The 16,262-nt window shown below is 28.1% G+C and overlaps 1 protein-coding gene across 1 annotated transcript in view; it reads right to left on the reverse strand.

Moving 5' to 3' along the window:
• LOC131431886 (uncharacterized) overlaps nt 1-16,262 on the reverse strand; it is a 380,408-nt gene that overhangs the window by 187,373 nt on the left and 176,773 nt on the right. The window lies entirely within an intron of this gene.

Below are 16,262 nucleotides of genomic sequence, written 5' to 3' on the forward strand. Positions count from 1 at the left end.
GTCTCAAGTGAGGTATTTAATCCTGTACTTTCTCTCTCTCTCTCCAACATCGCTTTTTTCAGTTTGTTTATTTAGCACGACTTGGTGCGGGAGCTTAACTGACCGTTAGGACCTTTTATATGTTCACTGCCGGGGGGTGAATAATAATAAAGAGTCTATGGAAAATTGGGGCTCATAAACTTTGCTCGGAGATGTTTATTCACGGTGGGGTGCCGTTTTTGGCATAATGTTTATGATTGCCCATATCTATTGGTATTCAAGTATCTGCATTAGACAGTGTCCTGTTTTTTCTATCTTATAATATGGAGACGCGTGCTCTGTTATAAGCAATTTTACATTTAAGCACCAAGAGTCTCCATTTTTTATTGCAATTTTTATTCGAATCTAAGTTTAACCAAAGCCTACTGCCTGTCTGAACCAAAAACATACATTATACCATGTTCACATTAGCGCTGATATCACTTGATATACCGAGATGATATGCATATCATGTCGAAGTGTTCACATATGATCGAAATGATATCGTTTGACAATCAAGTTGTTATATTGAATGTTCTCATTAGAAATAAGATCAATAATATTACCTTTCTCTATTAAAATTGAATCAATAATTGAAGTCTTGCATTTTATGGTCTCCGAACGCCAGTATTCGTTGAAAAATTCGAAATCATAATGATTGTTTATTGTCACTCTCAAAGTGACGTTCATAAATGAGTGCGTTCAATGCCATTATCCGTGTTGCTAGTTGCGATTTTTGACAACTCGACATGATATCGTACATGATATCCCGGATATCATGCCAAAATGAAAATACGCGTTGACATCAAATTGTATGGGATATCAAGTGATATCGCACATGATATCATCGGATATCAAGTATATCCGTATATCACTTGATATCAGCGCTAATGTGAACATACTATTAAGATGCCTAACATTAAAGCAACATAACGCCACAGTGAATGATCTAGTTGGCGTGGTCTGAGAGGAGTACGTCAAATTTCCATCACGTGTGTTACTCTCGCTTCAAAATCGCTAGATTTTTTTTGTATTCAGCACTGATTCGGTTCCCTTTTTATGCTGTCATTTAGAGCTATGCATCTGCCACTAACCACTGTACATACAGATAGGGGAGAAGTGTCATTCACCTGCAGCTCAGGTTCACCACCCGAACAGAACGTGCTTTCGCCTTTGTTCGAGGCTGTCTGTTTGCACGAATCGTATGTGGATGAGATTTCAGAATTGACAATTCGGATGAATATTAATGTGAAGAAAATTCGATTTTGATCCCGAACACATGTGGTGATGAGTTTGGTGTGCATTTCTTTTCTGTAATCGAAAAACAGCTAGCGTTTCATGACAAATTTTGCTTTGAAAATTTCCGGGGGGGTAGAGGATTGTTTGAATTTTTGGTTTCAGTGTCATTCCACTTTCTCCTAACTATTAGAAATGTAGAATTTTAAGGAAGGTATAATACTTCGTTGAATTTTTGTGAAAACTATTAGTCAACTAAGTAAAAAAACTAATCATTAGAAGTCATCTGTTTTGGATAAAATGTTCCGTTCAAAATTAATTGATTCTTCGTTGAACTTGTTTTGCTAACCGTAAATAAATACGTTCTACTTATTCTGATTGGCAGTACGACTCTTCGAACTTAGTTCAACTTAAACGGAAAAAAAGACTACCGAATGAAATCGCTGAAAAGACAATTTTCGGAAACATGAGGGCAAAGAAGGGAGTACGAAACGTTGTACATGAAGTGTTGTACAGTGGAATGATGCGGCCGTGCAAAGTTAAACACATGCGGAAGTTTTATATAAATGAGTTGTATTTCACATTCAGAAAAATTTTTTTGGGTTGGGGGTTTTCAACAAATGTTGGTTCTCAGTTCCTGTCCTAATAGTAAACGATTTCGCTATTTCGCAATAACAATGAAACCTGGCTTTTGAGCTGAGACCGAGTTTATTATAGGTCGGATTTCTTGAAAATCTGTAAATCTGGAAATCTGTAAATCTGTAAATCTGTAAATCTGTAAATCTGTAAATCTGTAAATCTGTAAATCTGTAAATCTGTAAATCTGTAAATCTGTAAATCTGTAAATCTGTAAATCTGTAAATCTGTAAATCTGTAAATCTGTAAATCTGTAAATCTGTAAATCTGTAAATCTGTAAATCTGTAAATCTGTAAATCTGTAAATCTGTAAATCTGTAAATCTGTAAATCTGTAAATCTGTAAATCTGTAAATCTGTAAATCTGTAAATCTGTAAATCTGTAAATCTGTAAATCTGTAAATCTGTAAATCTGTAAATCTGTAAATCTGTAAATCTGTAAATCTGTAAATCTGTAAATCTGTAAATCTGTAAATCTGTAAATCTGTAAATCTGTAAATCTGTAAATCTGTAAATCTGTAAATCTGTAAATCTGTAAATCTGTAAATCTGTAAATCTGTAAATCTGTAAATCTGTAAATCTGTAAATCTGTAAATCTGTAAATCTGTAAATCTGTAAATCTGTAAATCTGTAAATCTGTAAATCTGTAAATCTGTAAATCTGTAAATCTGTAAATCTGTAAATCTGTAAATCTGTAAATCTGTAAATCTGTATCCTGGAAATCCTGGAAATCCTGGAAATCCTCGAAATCCTAGAAATCCTGGAAATCCTGGAAATCCTGGCAATCCTGGAAATCCTGGATATCCTGGAAATCCTGGAAATCCTCGAAATCCTAGAAATCCTGGAAGTCCTGGAAATCCTGGCAATCCTGGAAATCCTGGAAATCCTCGAAATCCTGGAAATCCTGGAAATCTTGGAAATCCTGGAAATCCTGGAAATCCTGGAAATCCTGGAAATCCTGGAAATCCTGGAAATCCTGGAAATCCTGGAAATCCTGGAAATCCTGGAAATCCTGGAAATCCTGGAAATCCTGGAAATCCTGGAAATCCTGGAAATCCTGGAAATCCTGGAAATCCTGGAAATCCTGGAAATCCTGGAAATCCTGGAAATCCTGGAAATCCTGGAAATCCTGGAAATCCTGGAAATCCTGGAAATCCTGGAAATCCTGGAAATCCTGGAAATCCTGGAAATCTAGGAAATTCTGGAAATTCTGGAAATCCTGGAAATCCTGGAAATCCTGGAAATCCTGGAAATCCTGGAAATCCTGGAAATCCTGGAAATCCTGGAAATCCTGGAAATCCTGGAAATCCTGGAAATCCTGGAAATCCTGGAAATCCTGGAAATCCTGGAAATCCTGGAAATCCTGGAAATTCTGGAAATCCTGGAAATCCTGGAAATCCTGGAAATCCTGGAAATCATGGAAATCCTGGAAATCCTGGAAATCCTGGAAATCCTGGAAATCCTGGAAATCCTGGAAATCCTGGAAATCCTGGAAATCCTGGAAATCCTGGAAATCCTGGAAATCCTGGAAATCCTGGAAATCCTGGAAATCCTGGAAATCCTGGAAATCCTGGAAATCCTGGAAATTCTGGAAATCCTGGAAATCCTGGAAATCCTGGAAATCTTGGAAATCTTGGAAATCCTGGAAATCCTAGAAATCCTGGAAATCCTGGAAATCCTGGAAATCCTGGAAATCCTGGAAATCCTGGAAATCCTGGAAATCCTGGAAATCCTGGAAATCCTGGAAATCCTGGAAATCCTGGAAATCCTGGAAATCCTGGAAATCCTAAAAATCCTGAAAGTCCTGAAAATCCTGAAAATCCCGAAAATCCTGAAAATCCTGAAGTCGAGAAGTCGAGAAGTCGAAAAGTCGAAAAGTCGAAAAGTCGAAAAGTCGAGAAGTCGAGAAGTCGAAAAGTCGAAAAGTCGAAATGTCGAAATGTCGAAATGTCGAAATGTCGAAAAGTCGAAATGTCGAAATGTCGAAATGTCGAAATGTCGAAATGTCGAAATGTCGAAATGTCGAAATGTCGAAATGTCGAAATGTCGAAATGTCGAAATGTCAAAATGTCGAAATGTCAAAAAGTCGAGAAGTCGAAATGTCAAAATGTCGAGAAGTTGAGAAGTCGAGTAGTCGAGAAGTCGAGAAGTCAAGAAGTCAAGAAGTCAAGAAGTCAAGAAGTCAAGAAGTCAAGAAGTCAAGAAGTCAAGAAATCAAGAAGTCAAGAAGTCAAGAAGTCAAGAAGTCAAGAAGTCAAGAAGTCAAGAAGTCAAGAAGTCAAGAAATCAAGAAGTCAAGAAGTCAAGAAGTCAAGAAGTCAAGAAGTCAAGAAGTCAAGAAGTCAAGAAGTCAAGAAGTCAAGAAGTCAAGAAGTCAAGAAGTCAAGAAGTCAAGAAGTCAAGAAGTCAAGAAGTCAAGAAGTCAAGAAGTCAAGAAGTCAAGAAGTCAAGAAGTCAAGAAGTCAAGAAGTCAAGAAGTCAAGAAGTCAAGAAGTCAAGAAGTCAAGAAGTCAAGAAGTCAAGAAGTCAAGAAGTCAAGAAGTCAAGAAGTCAAGAAGTCAAGAAGTCAAGAAGTCAAGAAGTCAAGAAGTCAAGAAGTCAAGAAGTCAAGAAGTCAAGAAGTCAAGAAGTCAAGAAGTCAAGAAGTCAAGAAGTCAAGAAGTCAAGAAGTCAAGAAGTCAAGAAGTCAAGAAGTCAAGAAGTCAAGAAGTCAAGAAGTCAAGAAGTCAAGAAGTCAAGAAGTCGAGAAGTCGATAATTCGATAATTCGAGAAGTCAAGAAGTCGAGAAGTCGAAAACTCTTGAAATCCTGAAGTCGAGAAGTCGAAAACTCTTGAAATCCTGAAGTCGAGAAGTCGAGAAGTCGAGATGTCGAGAAGTCGAGAAGTCGAGAAGTCGAGAAGTCGAAAACTCTTGAAATCCTGAAGTCGAGAAGTCGAGAAGTCGAGAAGTCGATAAGTGGAGAAGTCGATCGAAAAGTCGAGAAGTTTAACTTCATTAAATTTAGAACCTTATCCAAATATGGTAATGCTTCGGGAGATCGAGCAACGAGCTGTTTTCAAGTAGATGACCAAATAACGTGACATACTTGTAAATTAAGTAAATTGTAAATTAATTTTCTGGTGAACTACTGGAATTTTGACCGCACACTGACAATTTCACTATTTAGAAAGCATATTAGTATAGAAAAAACTTCTACGTTGCACTGGTTTTTAACTTCCCATTTACCGAGCTCAACTGAAATCCACGCGAAATGTTTCTTGCTTATTTTTTCAGGTCAAAAAATTTGTGATATTGAACAACTTAGATTCTATGTTCAGGTAGAAGAATCATTGTTGTTGAAAGTGCCCAAAATTTCGAACCTACCGTAGGAAATTTGCAAGCTCGCCACTGCAACTAACCTGAAAGCAAAAGAAAATAAGGAACAACTAGTAATTTAAGTTGGTTAATCCACGGGAAAAGAAATTGTTGTATTTTATGAAAATAAAATACTTTACGCAACTAAATATCGAGTTTACTCTAGTCGCGTTCCGAATGATTACGGCAATGTGAAATATATTCAAGAAGTAATGAATTTAACTGAATGAATATTATCTATTATTTACACAAATCTAATCATATTCCGCCTTTAGCTAAAAATAAACCTCCTCGTAAATAATTCGACTACAGCAATGACACTTTACTTATAAGTTCACTGAATGTTTGATTTTCACTCATTGACAGTTTTGCGACATCAGTGCTCTGTATCTTTGAGCTTTGGGGATTTTTCTTTGAATAACACTTCTCATCCGGACTGCAATGTTGCAAAAGTCTCTGGCGCTCGTTGCTGTTGCTGCTAGCAACCTAGAATAAATCGCTAAATCCAGCGCACTGGATTACTAGATCATGTTTTGTTGTTCAGTGTTAGAATTATCGTTTTTTATTTGATGTAAGAAATTCTTTTTTTTCCAATCGAAATTCAGTTGTCGTTTGTTAAATTACAAATTGTTTAAATTTTTTAATATCGTTTCTTATGACCATCATAAATATGTATATGTTAAATACACCTGACATTAGCTATAAGCATTACTGACACCTACCTTTTCGGTGAATGCCAAGATTTTCAGAACTTTCGTGGTTTCCGAAACCAGAAAACGGAAGCCGTTACATGCCCAAAAATTTCTATGATAAACTAAGCATACTCATCCATCCGTAGTTTGGGATTCTGAGCACCTATCTGAATACAGCAGCACTTGATGACACTTCAAATTGAATATAAGTTAGGTTAGTTTTGAATAATGTTATTTTAATCAAACACTCAAAAATAATATAAATCTCTCGGGTTGTACTTCCAGATGTTTGGAACGTTTACTTAACCTGTCCATACGGGTTAATCAAAACACAATTCTACCTTTCCAGAAAAAAAATATTTGTTCTACCACCCAAAAAATCGGCATCGGCTAATAGAAACTTCTCGAAGCTTAAAGCCTCGAGCAACACAAAACTTCTACCATTGTTCGGATTTGCTGGACACCAGCTGGATATGCCATCAGTAGGAATATATTTGTCTAGCGTTAAATTGATGAGTGAAATACTTTTACGGGTTCGTTTTTTTTTCGAAGAAGAGCAGACAACTTGGGATAATGAGAGGGTTTTCGATAAACAAAACCAGAAAGGATTTTCCCATACAGTTGGGTCAAATGGCTATTTGTTATTGAATAGCATTCGATGAATTGTGGTAAATCTGACATTCATATCTCCGTATTTGAAGGAAAATTTGAGATAGAAGCCTACTGCGTGGTTTCAAAAACAATTCTTTTTCCACTTTTAAATTCTTGTTTCACTCAATCAGGCTGAAACTGAGGTTGTTTGAATAAAAAACCTGAAGAAATGTGAGATGTTAAAGCAGTTAAAATATTCCATGGTTTTCCCGCAAGTAATTTCACTTATCTATGCGTCTCCTGTGAAGTAACTGCCGCGAATCAGCTTCTGCTGTGGATGCGAAAATGGATAATTTATGGACTAGACGAACGAACCGAATTCAACAACTAGTAGGCCATGGCTGTAATAATAAACATAAACAACTCGGTTGCGAACGGCATTCAGTGGCGGAAACAGAACTCAGATCTGGTTTCCTAGCATTCTCCGTAAAAAAGTGATGCTCGTGAATGGTGGAAAAGCTGGATGATGTACTGCTGTTAATAAACAACACTTCGGCAATATAAATGCTGAATGAGTGGATTCGCAAGCGACCAGCAAATGGCAAGGTTAGTAAATATTGTGCAATTATTATGGGAACTTATTTTATATCGGACGATTAAAAGTTCACTGTTTGTTGGGACGAGGCCGGTTGGTCATCTTGCACGGCAGTAAACGTGTTATTCTCCGAGTGCTTACAACCGTGAAGTGTAGGAGAAGGATAACGGTAGAAGAAATGGATTGTCATAAAAAGATTAAACGGCAAATCGGGGAGCGTATGAAGTTTGTAATTTCATTTTATTGTGATCTCTCCAGTATCAAGTGTTTTTCTCGACTCATTGAGTGATTCAATTTATGCTGAAATAACAACGTCGACGCAATTGGTTGAGCTTGGCCCGGACCCGCTAGGAATGAAGTTAATTTTTCGTTCCGTGCTCGGATTGCAAAATAAGTCAATTTCGCAAGAATTTGGATCTCTTTAACTCGCCTGTCAGTACCTCTTGGAGAAAACGCCGGAATGATTGTTTCGAAGAAACGACTGCCGAAGAAAAGTTAGGTAACAGCCGTCTCTCGTTGTACTCAATGATACCGAAGCAAAAGGTAATTTTCTTTTCCGGCAAAAGTTTTCACAACTTTCGCTGTTGGAATCGTTATTCATGCTACGTGCGAGCAGAGTCCTAGTCAGTAGCCACGTTTAAAGGTGAATAAATTTGGTTGCGAAAGAAAACCGTTTTCATGAATGTTTCGAATTAAATGGAATTAATCGGAATACAAATTCTTTCTAATGCTTAACCAATTAAAGTTTTCCAATCGGAAAAATAACTCGTTCGATACGAGTCATTCGTTTAAAATTTACTCATCAAAGAAACTATCCACCTCAGTTTAAAAGACAACTTGAATCGAATTTCCGTAGTCCAAGCGGATTTTTCCCATCCCAGGCACCTACGAAATAGGACATTCTGTCAGCTTTTGTATTTTGTCCGGGTAGCTTCGGAACAACGATTTGGTTTCGTTCGCAAAAAGTGGCAATCATCTGTCAAAAAGACACCATCAAGTCACACTGGCTAGGTGGGAAAGGATACGACGCCTACATGGGAAAAAAGCCTGCCAGGAATGTCAGTGGAATCTATTGCGGAGTGGTTTCACACAGACATATCATATTCGTATGGAATTTGTTCTTCTTCCGCATTTTGATGTTATGAAGCGTTGGTTTTATCACCGAAAGAATGCCATTGGAATTGGATGGAAGCATCCTAGTCAGTTGATATCGCGTCACGTGTGGGGTTTCTTTGAACGAAATAAATTCTCAGCACTGAATGTCACCACAGATTTACTCAGTTTTTGGGAAAATAAATTTTTTTTCGGATATCGTATGTGAAAAGTGAAAAGTGAAAAGTGAAAAGTGAAAAGTGAAAAGTGAAAAGTGAAAAGTGAAAAGTGAAAAGTGAAAAGTGAAAAGTGAAAAGTGAAAAGTGAAAAGTGAAAAGTGAAAAGTGAAAAGTGAAAAGTGAAAAGTGAAAAGTGAAAAGTGAAAAGTGAAAAGTGAAAAGTGAAAAGTGAAAAGTGAAAAGTGAAAAGTGAAAAGTGAAAAGTGAAAAGTGAAAAGTGAAAAGTGAAAAGTGAAAAGTGAAAAGTGAAAAGTGAAAAGTGAAAAGTGAAAAGTGAAAAGTGAAAAGTGAAAAGTGAAAAGTGAAAAGTGAAAAGTGAAAAGTGAAAAGTGAAAAGTGAAAAGTGAAAAGTGAAAAGTGAAAAGTGAAAAGTGAAAAGTGAAAAGTGAAAAGTGAAAAGTGAAAAGTGAAAAGTGAAAAGTGAAAAGTGAAAAGTGAAAAGTGAAAGGTGAAAAGTGAAAGGTGAAAAGTGAAAAGTGAAAAGTGAAAAGTGAAAAGTGAAAAGTGAAAAGTGAAAAGTGAAAAGTGAAAAGTGAAAAGTTAAAAGTTAAAAGTTAAAAGTTAAAAGTTAAAAGTTAAAAGTTAAAAGTTAAAAGTTAAAAGTTAAAAGTTAAAAGTTAAAAGTTAAAAGTTAAAAGTTAAAAGTTAAAAGTTAAAAGTTAAAAGTTAAAAGTTAAAAGTTAAAAGTTAAAAGTTAAAAGTTAAAAGTTAAAAGTTAAAAGTTAAAAGTTAAAAGTTAAAAGTTAAAAGTTAAAAGTTAAAAGTTAAAAGTTAAAAGTTAAAAGTTAAAAGTTAAAAGTTAAAAGTTAAAAGTTAAAAGTTAAAAGTTAAAAGTTAAAAGTTAAAAGTTAAAAGTTAAAAGTTAAAAGTTAAAAGTTAAAAGTTAAAAGTTAAAAGTTAAAAGTTAAAAGTTAAAAGTTAAAAGTTAAAAGTTAAAAGTTAAAAGTTAAAAGTTAAAAGTTAAAAGTTAAAAGTTAAAAGTTAAAAGTTAAAAGTTAAAAGTTAAAAGTTAAAAGTTAAAAGTTAAAAGTTAAAAGTTAAAAGTTAAAAGTTAAAAGTTAAAAGTTAAAAGTTAAAAGTTAAAAGTTAAAAGTTAAAAGTTAAAAGTTAAAAGTTAAAAGTTAAAAGTTAAAAGTTAAAAGTTAAAAGTTAAAAGTTAAAAGTTAAAAGTTAAAAGTTAAAAGTTAAAAGTTAAAAGTTAAAAGTTAAAAGTTAAAAGTTAAAAGTTAAAAGTTAAAAGTTAAAAGTTAAAAGTTAAAAGTTAAAAGTTAAAAGTTAAAAGTTAAAAGTTAAAAGTTAAAAGTTAAAAGTTAAAAGTTAAAAGTTAAAAGTTAAAAGTTAAAAGTTAAAAGTTAAAAGTTAAAAGTTAAAAGTTAAAAGTTAAAAGTTAAAAGTTAAAAGTTAAAAGTTAAAAGTTAAAAGTTAAAAGTTAAAAGTTAAAAGTTAAAAGTTAAAAGTTAAAAGTTAAAAGTTAAAAGTTAAAAGTTAAAAGTTAAAAGTTAAAAGTTAAAAGTTAAAAGTTAAAAGTTAAAAGTTAAAAGTTAAAAGTTAAAAGTTAAAAGTTAAAAGTTAAAAGTTAAAAGTTAAAAGTTAAAAGTTAAAAGTTAAAAGTTAAAAGTTAAAAGTTAAAAGTTAAAAGTTAAAAGTTAAAAGTTAAAAGTTAAAAGTTAAAAGTTAAAAGTTAAAAGTTAAAAGTTAAAAGTTAAAAGTTAAAAGTTAAAAGTTAAAAGTTAAAAGTTAAAAGTTAAAAGTTAAAAGTTAAAAGTTAAAAGTTAAAAGTTAAAAGTTAAAAGTTAAAAGTTAAAAGTTAAAAGTTAAAAGTTAAAAGTTAAAAGTTAAAAGTTAAAAGTTAAAAGTTAAAAGTTAAAAGTTAAAAGTTAAAAGTTAAAAGTTAAAAGTTAAAAGTTAAAAGTTAAAAGTTAAAAGTTAAAAGTTAAAAGTTAAAAGTTAAAAGTTAAAAGTTAAAAGTTAAAAGTTAAAAGTTAAAAGTTAAAAGTTAAAAGTTAAAAGTTAAAAGTTAAAAGTTAAAAGTTAAAAGTTAAAAGTTAAAAGTTAAAAGTTAAAAGTTAAAAGTTAAAAGTTAAAAGTTAAAAGTTAAAAGTTAAAAGTTAAAAGTTAAAAGTTAAAAGTTAAAAGTTAAAAGTTAAAAGTTAAAAGTTAAAAGTTAAAAGTTAAAAGTTAAAAGTTAAAAGTTAAAAGTTAAAAGTTAAAAGTTAAAAGTTAAAAGTTAAAAGTTAAAAGTTAAAAGTTAAAAGTTAAAAGTTAAAAGTTAAAAGTTAAAAGTTAAAAGTTAAAAGTTAAAAGTTAAAAGTTAAAAGTTAAAAGTTAAAAGTTAAAAGTTAAAAGTTAAAAGTTAAAAGTTAAAAGTTAAAAGTTAAAAGTTAAAAGTTAAAAGTTAAAAGTTAAAAGTTAAAAGTTAAAAGTTAAAAGTTAAAAGTTAAAAGTTAAAAGTTAAAAGTTAAAAGTTAAAAGTTAAAAGTTAAAAGTTAAAAGTTAAAAGTTAAAAGTTAAAAGTTAAAAGTTAAAAGTTAAAAGTTAAAAGTTAAAAGTTAAAAGTTAAAAGTTAAAAGTTAAAAGTTAAAAGTTAAAAGTTAAAAGTTAAAAGTTAAAAGTTAAAAGTTAAAAGTTAAAAGTTAAAAGTTAAAAGTTAAAAGTTAAAAGTTAAAAGTTAAAAGTTAAAAGTTAAAAGTTAAAAGTTAAAAGTTAAAAGTTAAAAGTTAAAAGTTAAAAGTTAAAAGTTAAAAGTTAAAAGTTAAAAGTTAAAAGTTAAAAGTTAAAAGTTAAAAGTTAAAAGTTAAAAGTTAAAAGTTAAAAGTTAAAAGTTAAAAGTTAAAAGTTAAAAGTTAAAAGTTAAAAGTTAAAAGTTAAAAGTTAAAAGTTAAAAGTTAAAAGTTAAAAGTTAAAAGTTAAAAGTTAAAAGTTAAAAGTTAAAAGTTAAAAGTTAAAAGTTAAAAGTTAAAAGTTAAAAGTTAAAAGTTAAAAGTTAAAAGTTAAAAGTTAAAAGTTAAAAGTTAAAAGTTAAAAGTTAAAAGTTAAAAGTTAAAAGTTAAAAGTTAAAAGTTAAAAGTTAAAAGTTAAAAGTTAAAAGTTAAAAGTTAAAAGTTAAAAGTTAAAAGTTAAAAGTTAAAAGTTAAAAGTTAAAAGTTAAAAGTTAAAAGTTAAAAGTTAAAAGTTAAAAGTTAAAAGTTAAAAGTTAAAAGTTAAAAGTTAAAAGTTAAAAGTTAAAAGTTAAAAGTTAAAAGTTAAAAGTTAAAAGTTAAAAGTTAAAAGTTAAAAGTTAAAAGTTAAAAGTTAAAAGTTAAAAGTTAAAAGTTAAAAGTTAAAAGTTAAAAGTTAAAAGTTAAAAGTTAAAAGTTAAAAGTTAAAAGTTAAAAGTTAAAAGTTAAAAGTTAAAAGTTAAAAGTTAAAAGTTAAAAGTTAAAAGTTAAAAGTTAAAAGTTAAAAGTTAAAAGTTAAAAGTTAAAAGTTAAAAGTTAAAAGTTAAAAGTTAAAAGTTAAAAGTTAAAAGTTAAAAGTTAAAAGTTAAAAGTTAAAAGTTAAAAGTTAAAAGTTAAAAGTTAAAAGTTAAAAGTTAAAAGTTAAAAGTTAAAAGTTAAAAGTTAAAAGTTAAAAGTTAAAAGTTAAAAGTTAAAAGTTAAAAGTTAAAAGTTAAAAGTTAAAAGTTAAAAGTTAAAAGTTAAAAGTTAAAAGTTAAAAGTTAAAAGTTAAAAGTTAAAAGTTAAAAGTTAAAAGTTAAAAGTTAAAAGTTAAAAGTTAAAAGTTAAAAGTTAAAAGTTAAAAGTTAAAAGTTAAAAGTTAAAAGTTAAAAGTTAAAAGTTAAAAGTTAAAAGTTAAAAGTTAAAAGTTAAAAGTTAAAAGTTAAAAGTTAAAAGTTAAAAGTTAAAAGTTAAAAGTTAAAAGTTAAAAGTTAAAAGTTAAAAGTTAAAAGTTAAAAGTTAAAAGTTAAAAGTTAAAAGTTAAAAGTTAAAAGTTAAAAGTTAAAAGTTAAAAGTTAAAAGTTAAAAGTTAAAAGTTAAAAGTTAAAAGTTAAAAGTTAAAAGTTAAAAGTTAAAAGTTAAAAGTTAAAAGTTAAAAGTTAAAAGTTAAAAGTTAAAAGTTAAAAGTTAAAAGTTAAAAGTTAAAAGTTAAAAGTTAAAAGTTAAAAGTTAAAAGTTAAAAGTTAAAAGTTAAAAGTTAAAAGTTAAAAGTTAAAAGTTAAAAGTTAAAAGTTAAAAGTTAAAAGTTAAAAGTTAAAAGTTAAAAGTTAAAAGTTAAAAGTTAAAAGTTAAAAGTTAAAAGTTAAAAGTTAAAAGTTAAAAGTTAAAAGTTAAAAGTTAAAAGTTAAAAGTTAAAAGTTAAAAGTTAAAAGTTAAAAGTTAAAAGTTAAAAGTTAAAAGTTAAAAGTTAAAAGTTAAAAGTTAAAAGTTAAAAGTTAAAAGTTAAAAGTTAAAAGTTAAAAGTTAAAAGTTAAAAGTTAAAAGTTAAAAGTTAAAAGTTAAAAGTTAAAAGTTAAAAGTTAAAAGTTAAAAGTTAAAAGTTAAAAGTTAAAAGTTAAAAGTTAAAAGTTAAAAGTTAAAAGTTAAAAGTTAAAAGTTAAAAGTTAAAAGTTAAAAGTTAAAAGTTAAAAGTTAAAAGTTAAAAGTTAAAAGTTAAAAGTTAAAAGTTAAAAGTTAAAAGTTAAAAGTTAAAAGTTAAAAGTTAAAAGTTAAAAGTTAAAAGTTAAAAGTTAAAAGTTAAAAGTTAAAAGTTAAAAGTTAAAAGTTAAAAGTTAAAAGTTAAAAGTTAAAAGTTAAAAGTTAAAAGTTAAAAGTTAAAAGTTAAAAGTTAAAAGTTAAAAGTTAAAAGTTAAAAGTTAAAAGTTAAAAGTTAAAAGTTAAAAGTTAAAAGTTAAAAGTTAAAAGTTAAAAGTTAAAAGTTAAAAGTTAAAAGTTAAAAGTTAAAAGTTAAAAGTTAAAAGTTAAAAGTTAAAAGTTAAAAGTTAAAAGTTAAAAGTTAAAAGTTAAAAGTTAAAAGTTAAAAGTTAAAAGTTAAAAGTTAAAAGTTAAAAGTTAAAAGTTAAAAGTTAAAAGTTAAAAGTTAAAAGTTAAAAGTTAAAAGTTAAAAGTTAAAAGTTAAAAGTTAAAAGTTAAAAGTTAAAAGTTAAAAGTTAAAAGTTAAAAGTTAAAAGTTAAAAGTTAAAAGTTAAAAGTTAAAAGTTAAAAGTTAAAAGTTAAAAGTTAAAAGTTAAAAGTTAAAAGTTAAAAGTTAAAAGTTAAAAGTTAAAAGTTAAAAGTTAAAAGTTAAAAGTTAAAAGTTAAAAGTTAAAAGTTAAAAGTTAAAAGTTAAAAGTTAAAAGTTAAAAGTTAAAAGTTAAAAGTTAAAAGTTAAAAGTTAAAAGTTAAAAGTTAAAAGTTAAAAGTTAAAAGTTAAAAGTTAAAAGTTAAAAGTTAAAAGTTAAAAGTTAAAAGTTAAAAGTTAAAAGTTAAAAGTTAAAAGTTAAAAGTTAAAAGTTAAAAGTTAAAAGTTAAAAGTTAAAAGTTAAAAGTTAAAAGTTAAAAGTTAAAAGTTAAAAGTTAAAAGTTAAAAGTTAAAAGTTAAAAGTTAAAAGTTAAAAGTTAAAAGTTAAAAGTTAAAAGTTAAAAGTTAAAAGTTAAAAGTTAAAAGTTAAAAGTTAAAAGTTAAAAGTTAAAAGTTAAAAGTTAAAAGTTAAAAGTTAAAAGTTAAAAGTTAAAAGTTAAAAGTTAAAAGTTAAAAGTTAAAAGTTAAAAGTTAAAAGTTAAAAGTTAAAAGTTAAAAGTTAAAAGTTAAAAGTTAAAAGTTAAAAGTTAAAAGTTAAAAGTTAAAAGTTAAAAGTTAAAAGTTAAAAGTTAAAAGTTAAAAGTTAAAAGTTAAAAGTTAAAAGTTAAAAGTTAAAAGTTAAAAGTTAAAAGTTAAAAGTTAAAAGTTAAAAGTTAAAAGTTAAAAGTTAAAAGTTAAAAGTTAAAAGTTAAAAGTTGAAAGTTAAAAGTTAAAAGTTAAAAGTTAAAAGTTAAAAGTTAAAAGTTAAAAGTTAAAAGTTAAAAGTTAAAAGTTAAAAGTTAAAAGTTAAAAGTTAAAAGTTAAAAGTTGAAAGTTAAAAGTTAAAAGTTAAAAGTTAAAAGTTAAAAGTTGAAAGTTAAAAGTTAAAAGTTAAAAGTTAAAAGTTAAAAGTTAAAGTCTAAAGTCTAAAGTCTAAAGTCTAAAGTCTAAAGTCTAAAGTCTAAAGTCTAAAGTCTAAAGTCTAAAGTCTAAAGTCTAAAGTCTAAAGTCTAAAGTCTAAAGTCTAAAGTCTAAAGTCTAAAGTCTAAAGTCTAAAGTCTAAAGTCTAAAGTCTAAAGTCTAAAGTCTAAAGTCTAAAGTCTAAAGTCTAAAGTCTAAAGTCTAAAGTCTAAAGTCTAAAGTCTAAAGTCTAAAGTCTAAAGTCTAAAGTCTAAAGTCTAAAGTCTAAAGTCTAAAGTCTAAAGTCTAAAGTCTAAAGTCTAAAGTCTAAAGTCTAAAGTCTAAAGTCTAAAGTCTAAAGTCTAAAGTCTAAAGTCTAAAGTCTAAAGTCTAAAGTCTAAAGTCTAAAGTCTAAAGTCTAAAGTCTAAAGTCTAAAGTCTAAAGTCTAAAGTCTAAAGTCTAAAGTCTAAAGTCTAAAGTCTAAAGTCTAAAGTCTAAAGTCTAAAGTCTAAAGTCTAAAGTCTAAAGTCTAAAGTCTAAAGTCTAAAGTCTAAAGTCTAAAGTCTAAAGTCTAAAGTCTAAAGTCTAAAGTCTAAAGTCTAAAGTCTAAAGTCTAAAGTCTAAAGTCTAAAGTCTAAAGTCTAAAGTCTAAAGTCTAAAGTCTAAAGTCTAAAGTCTAAAGTCTAAAGTCTAAAGTCTAAAGTCTAAAGTCTAAAGTCTAAAGTCTAAAGTCTAAAGTCTAAAGTCTAAAGTCTAAAGTCTAAAGTCTAAAGTCTAAAGTCTAAAGTCTAAAGTCTAAAGTCTAAAGTCTAAAGTCTAAAGTCTAAAGTCTAAAGTCTAAAGTCTAAAGTCTAAAGTCTAAAGTCTAAAGTCTAAAGTCTAAAGTCTAAAGTCTAAAGTCTAAAGTCTAAAGTCTAAAGTCTAAAGTCTAAAGTCTAAAGTCTAAAGTCTAAAGTCTAAAGTCTAAAGTCTAAAGTCTAAAGTCTAAAGTCTAAAGTCTAAAGTCTAAAGTCTAAAGTCTAAAGTCTAAAGTCTAAAGTCTAAAGTCTAAAGTCTAAAGTCTAAAGTCTAAAGTCTAAAGTCTAAAGTCTAAAGTCTAAAGTCTAAAGTCTAAAGTCTAAAGTCTAAAGTCTAAAGTCTAAAGTCTAAAGTCTAAAGTCTAAAGTCTAAAGTCTAAAGTCTAAAGTCTAAAGTCTAAAGTCTAAAGTCTAAAGTCTAAAGTCTAAAGTCTAAAGTCTAAAGTCTAAAGTCTAAAGTCTAAAGTCTAAAGTCTAAAGTCTAAAGTCTAAAGTCTAAAGTCTAAAGTCTAAAGTCTAAAGTCTAAAGTCTAAAGTCTAAAGTCTAAAGTCTAAAGTCTAAAGTCTAAAGTCTAAAGTCTAAAGTCTAAAGTCTAAAGTCTAAAGTCTAAAGTCTAAAGTCTAAAGTCTAAAGTCTAAAGTCTAAAGTCTAAAGTCTAAAGTCTAAAGTCTAAAGTCTAAAGTCTAAAGTCTAAAGTCTAAAGTCTAAAGTCTAAAGTCTAAAGTCTAAAGTCTAAAGTCTAAAGTCTAAAGTCTAAAGTCTAAAGTCTAAAGTCTAAAGTCTAAAGTCTTCGTTTCATTAGTAATTAATTTCACTTTTTGTCCGAACAAAACACTAAAATAATTTGTAGTTGAAATACGACAAGAAACTCATC

Source organism: Malaya genurostris, chromosome 2 (assembly GCF_030247185.1).
Source record: "Malaya genurostris strain Urasoe2022 chromosome 2, Malgen_1.1, whole genome shotgun sequence".
In the NCBI taxonomy this organism is placed as follows: Eukaryota; Metazoa; Arthropoda; class Insecta; order Diptera; family Culicidae; genus Malaya; species Malaya genurostris.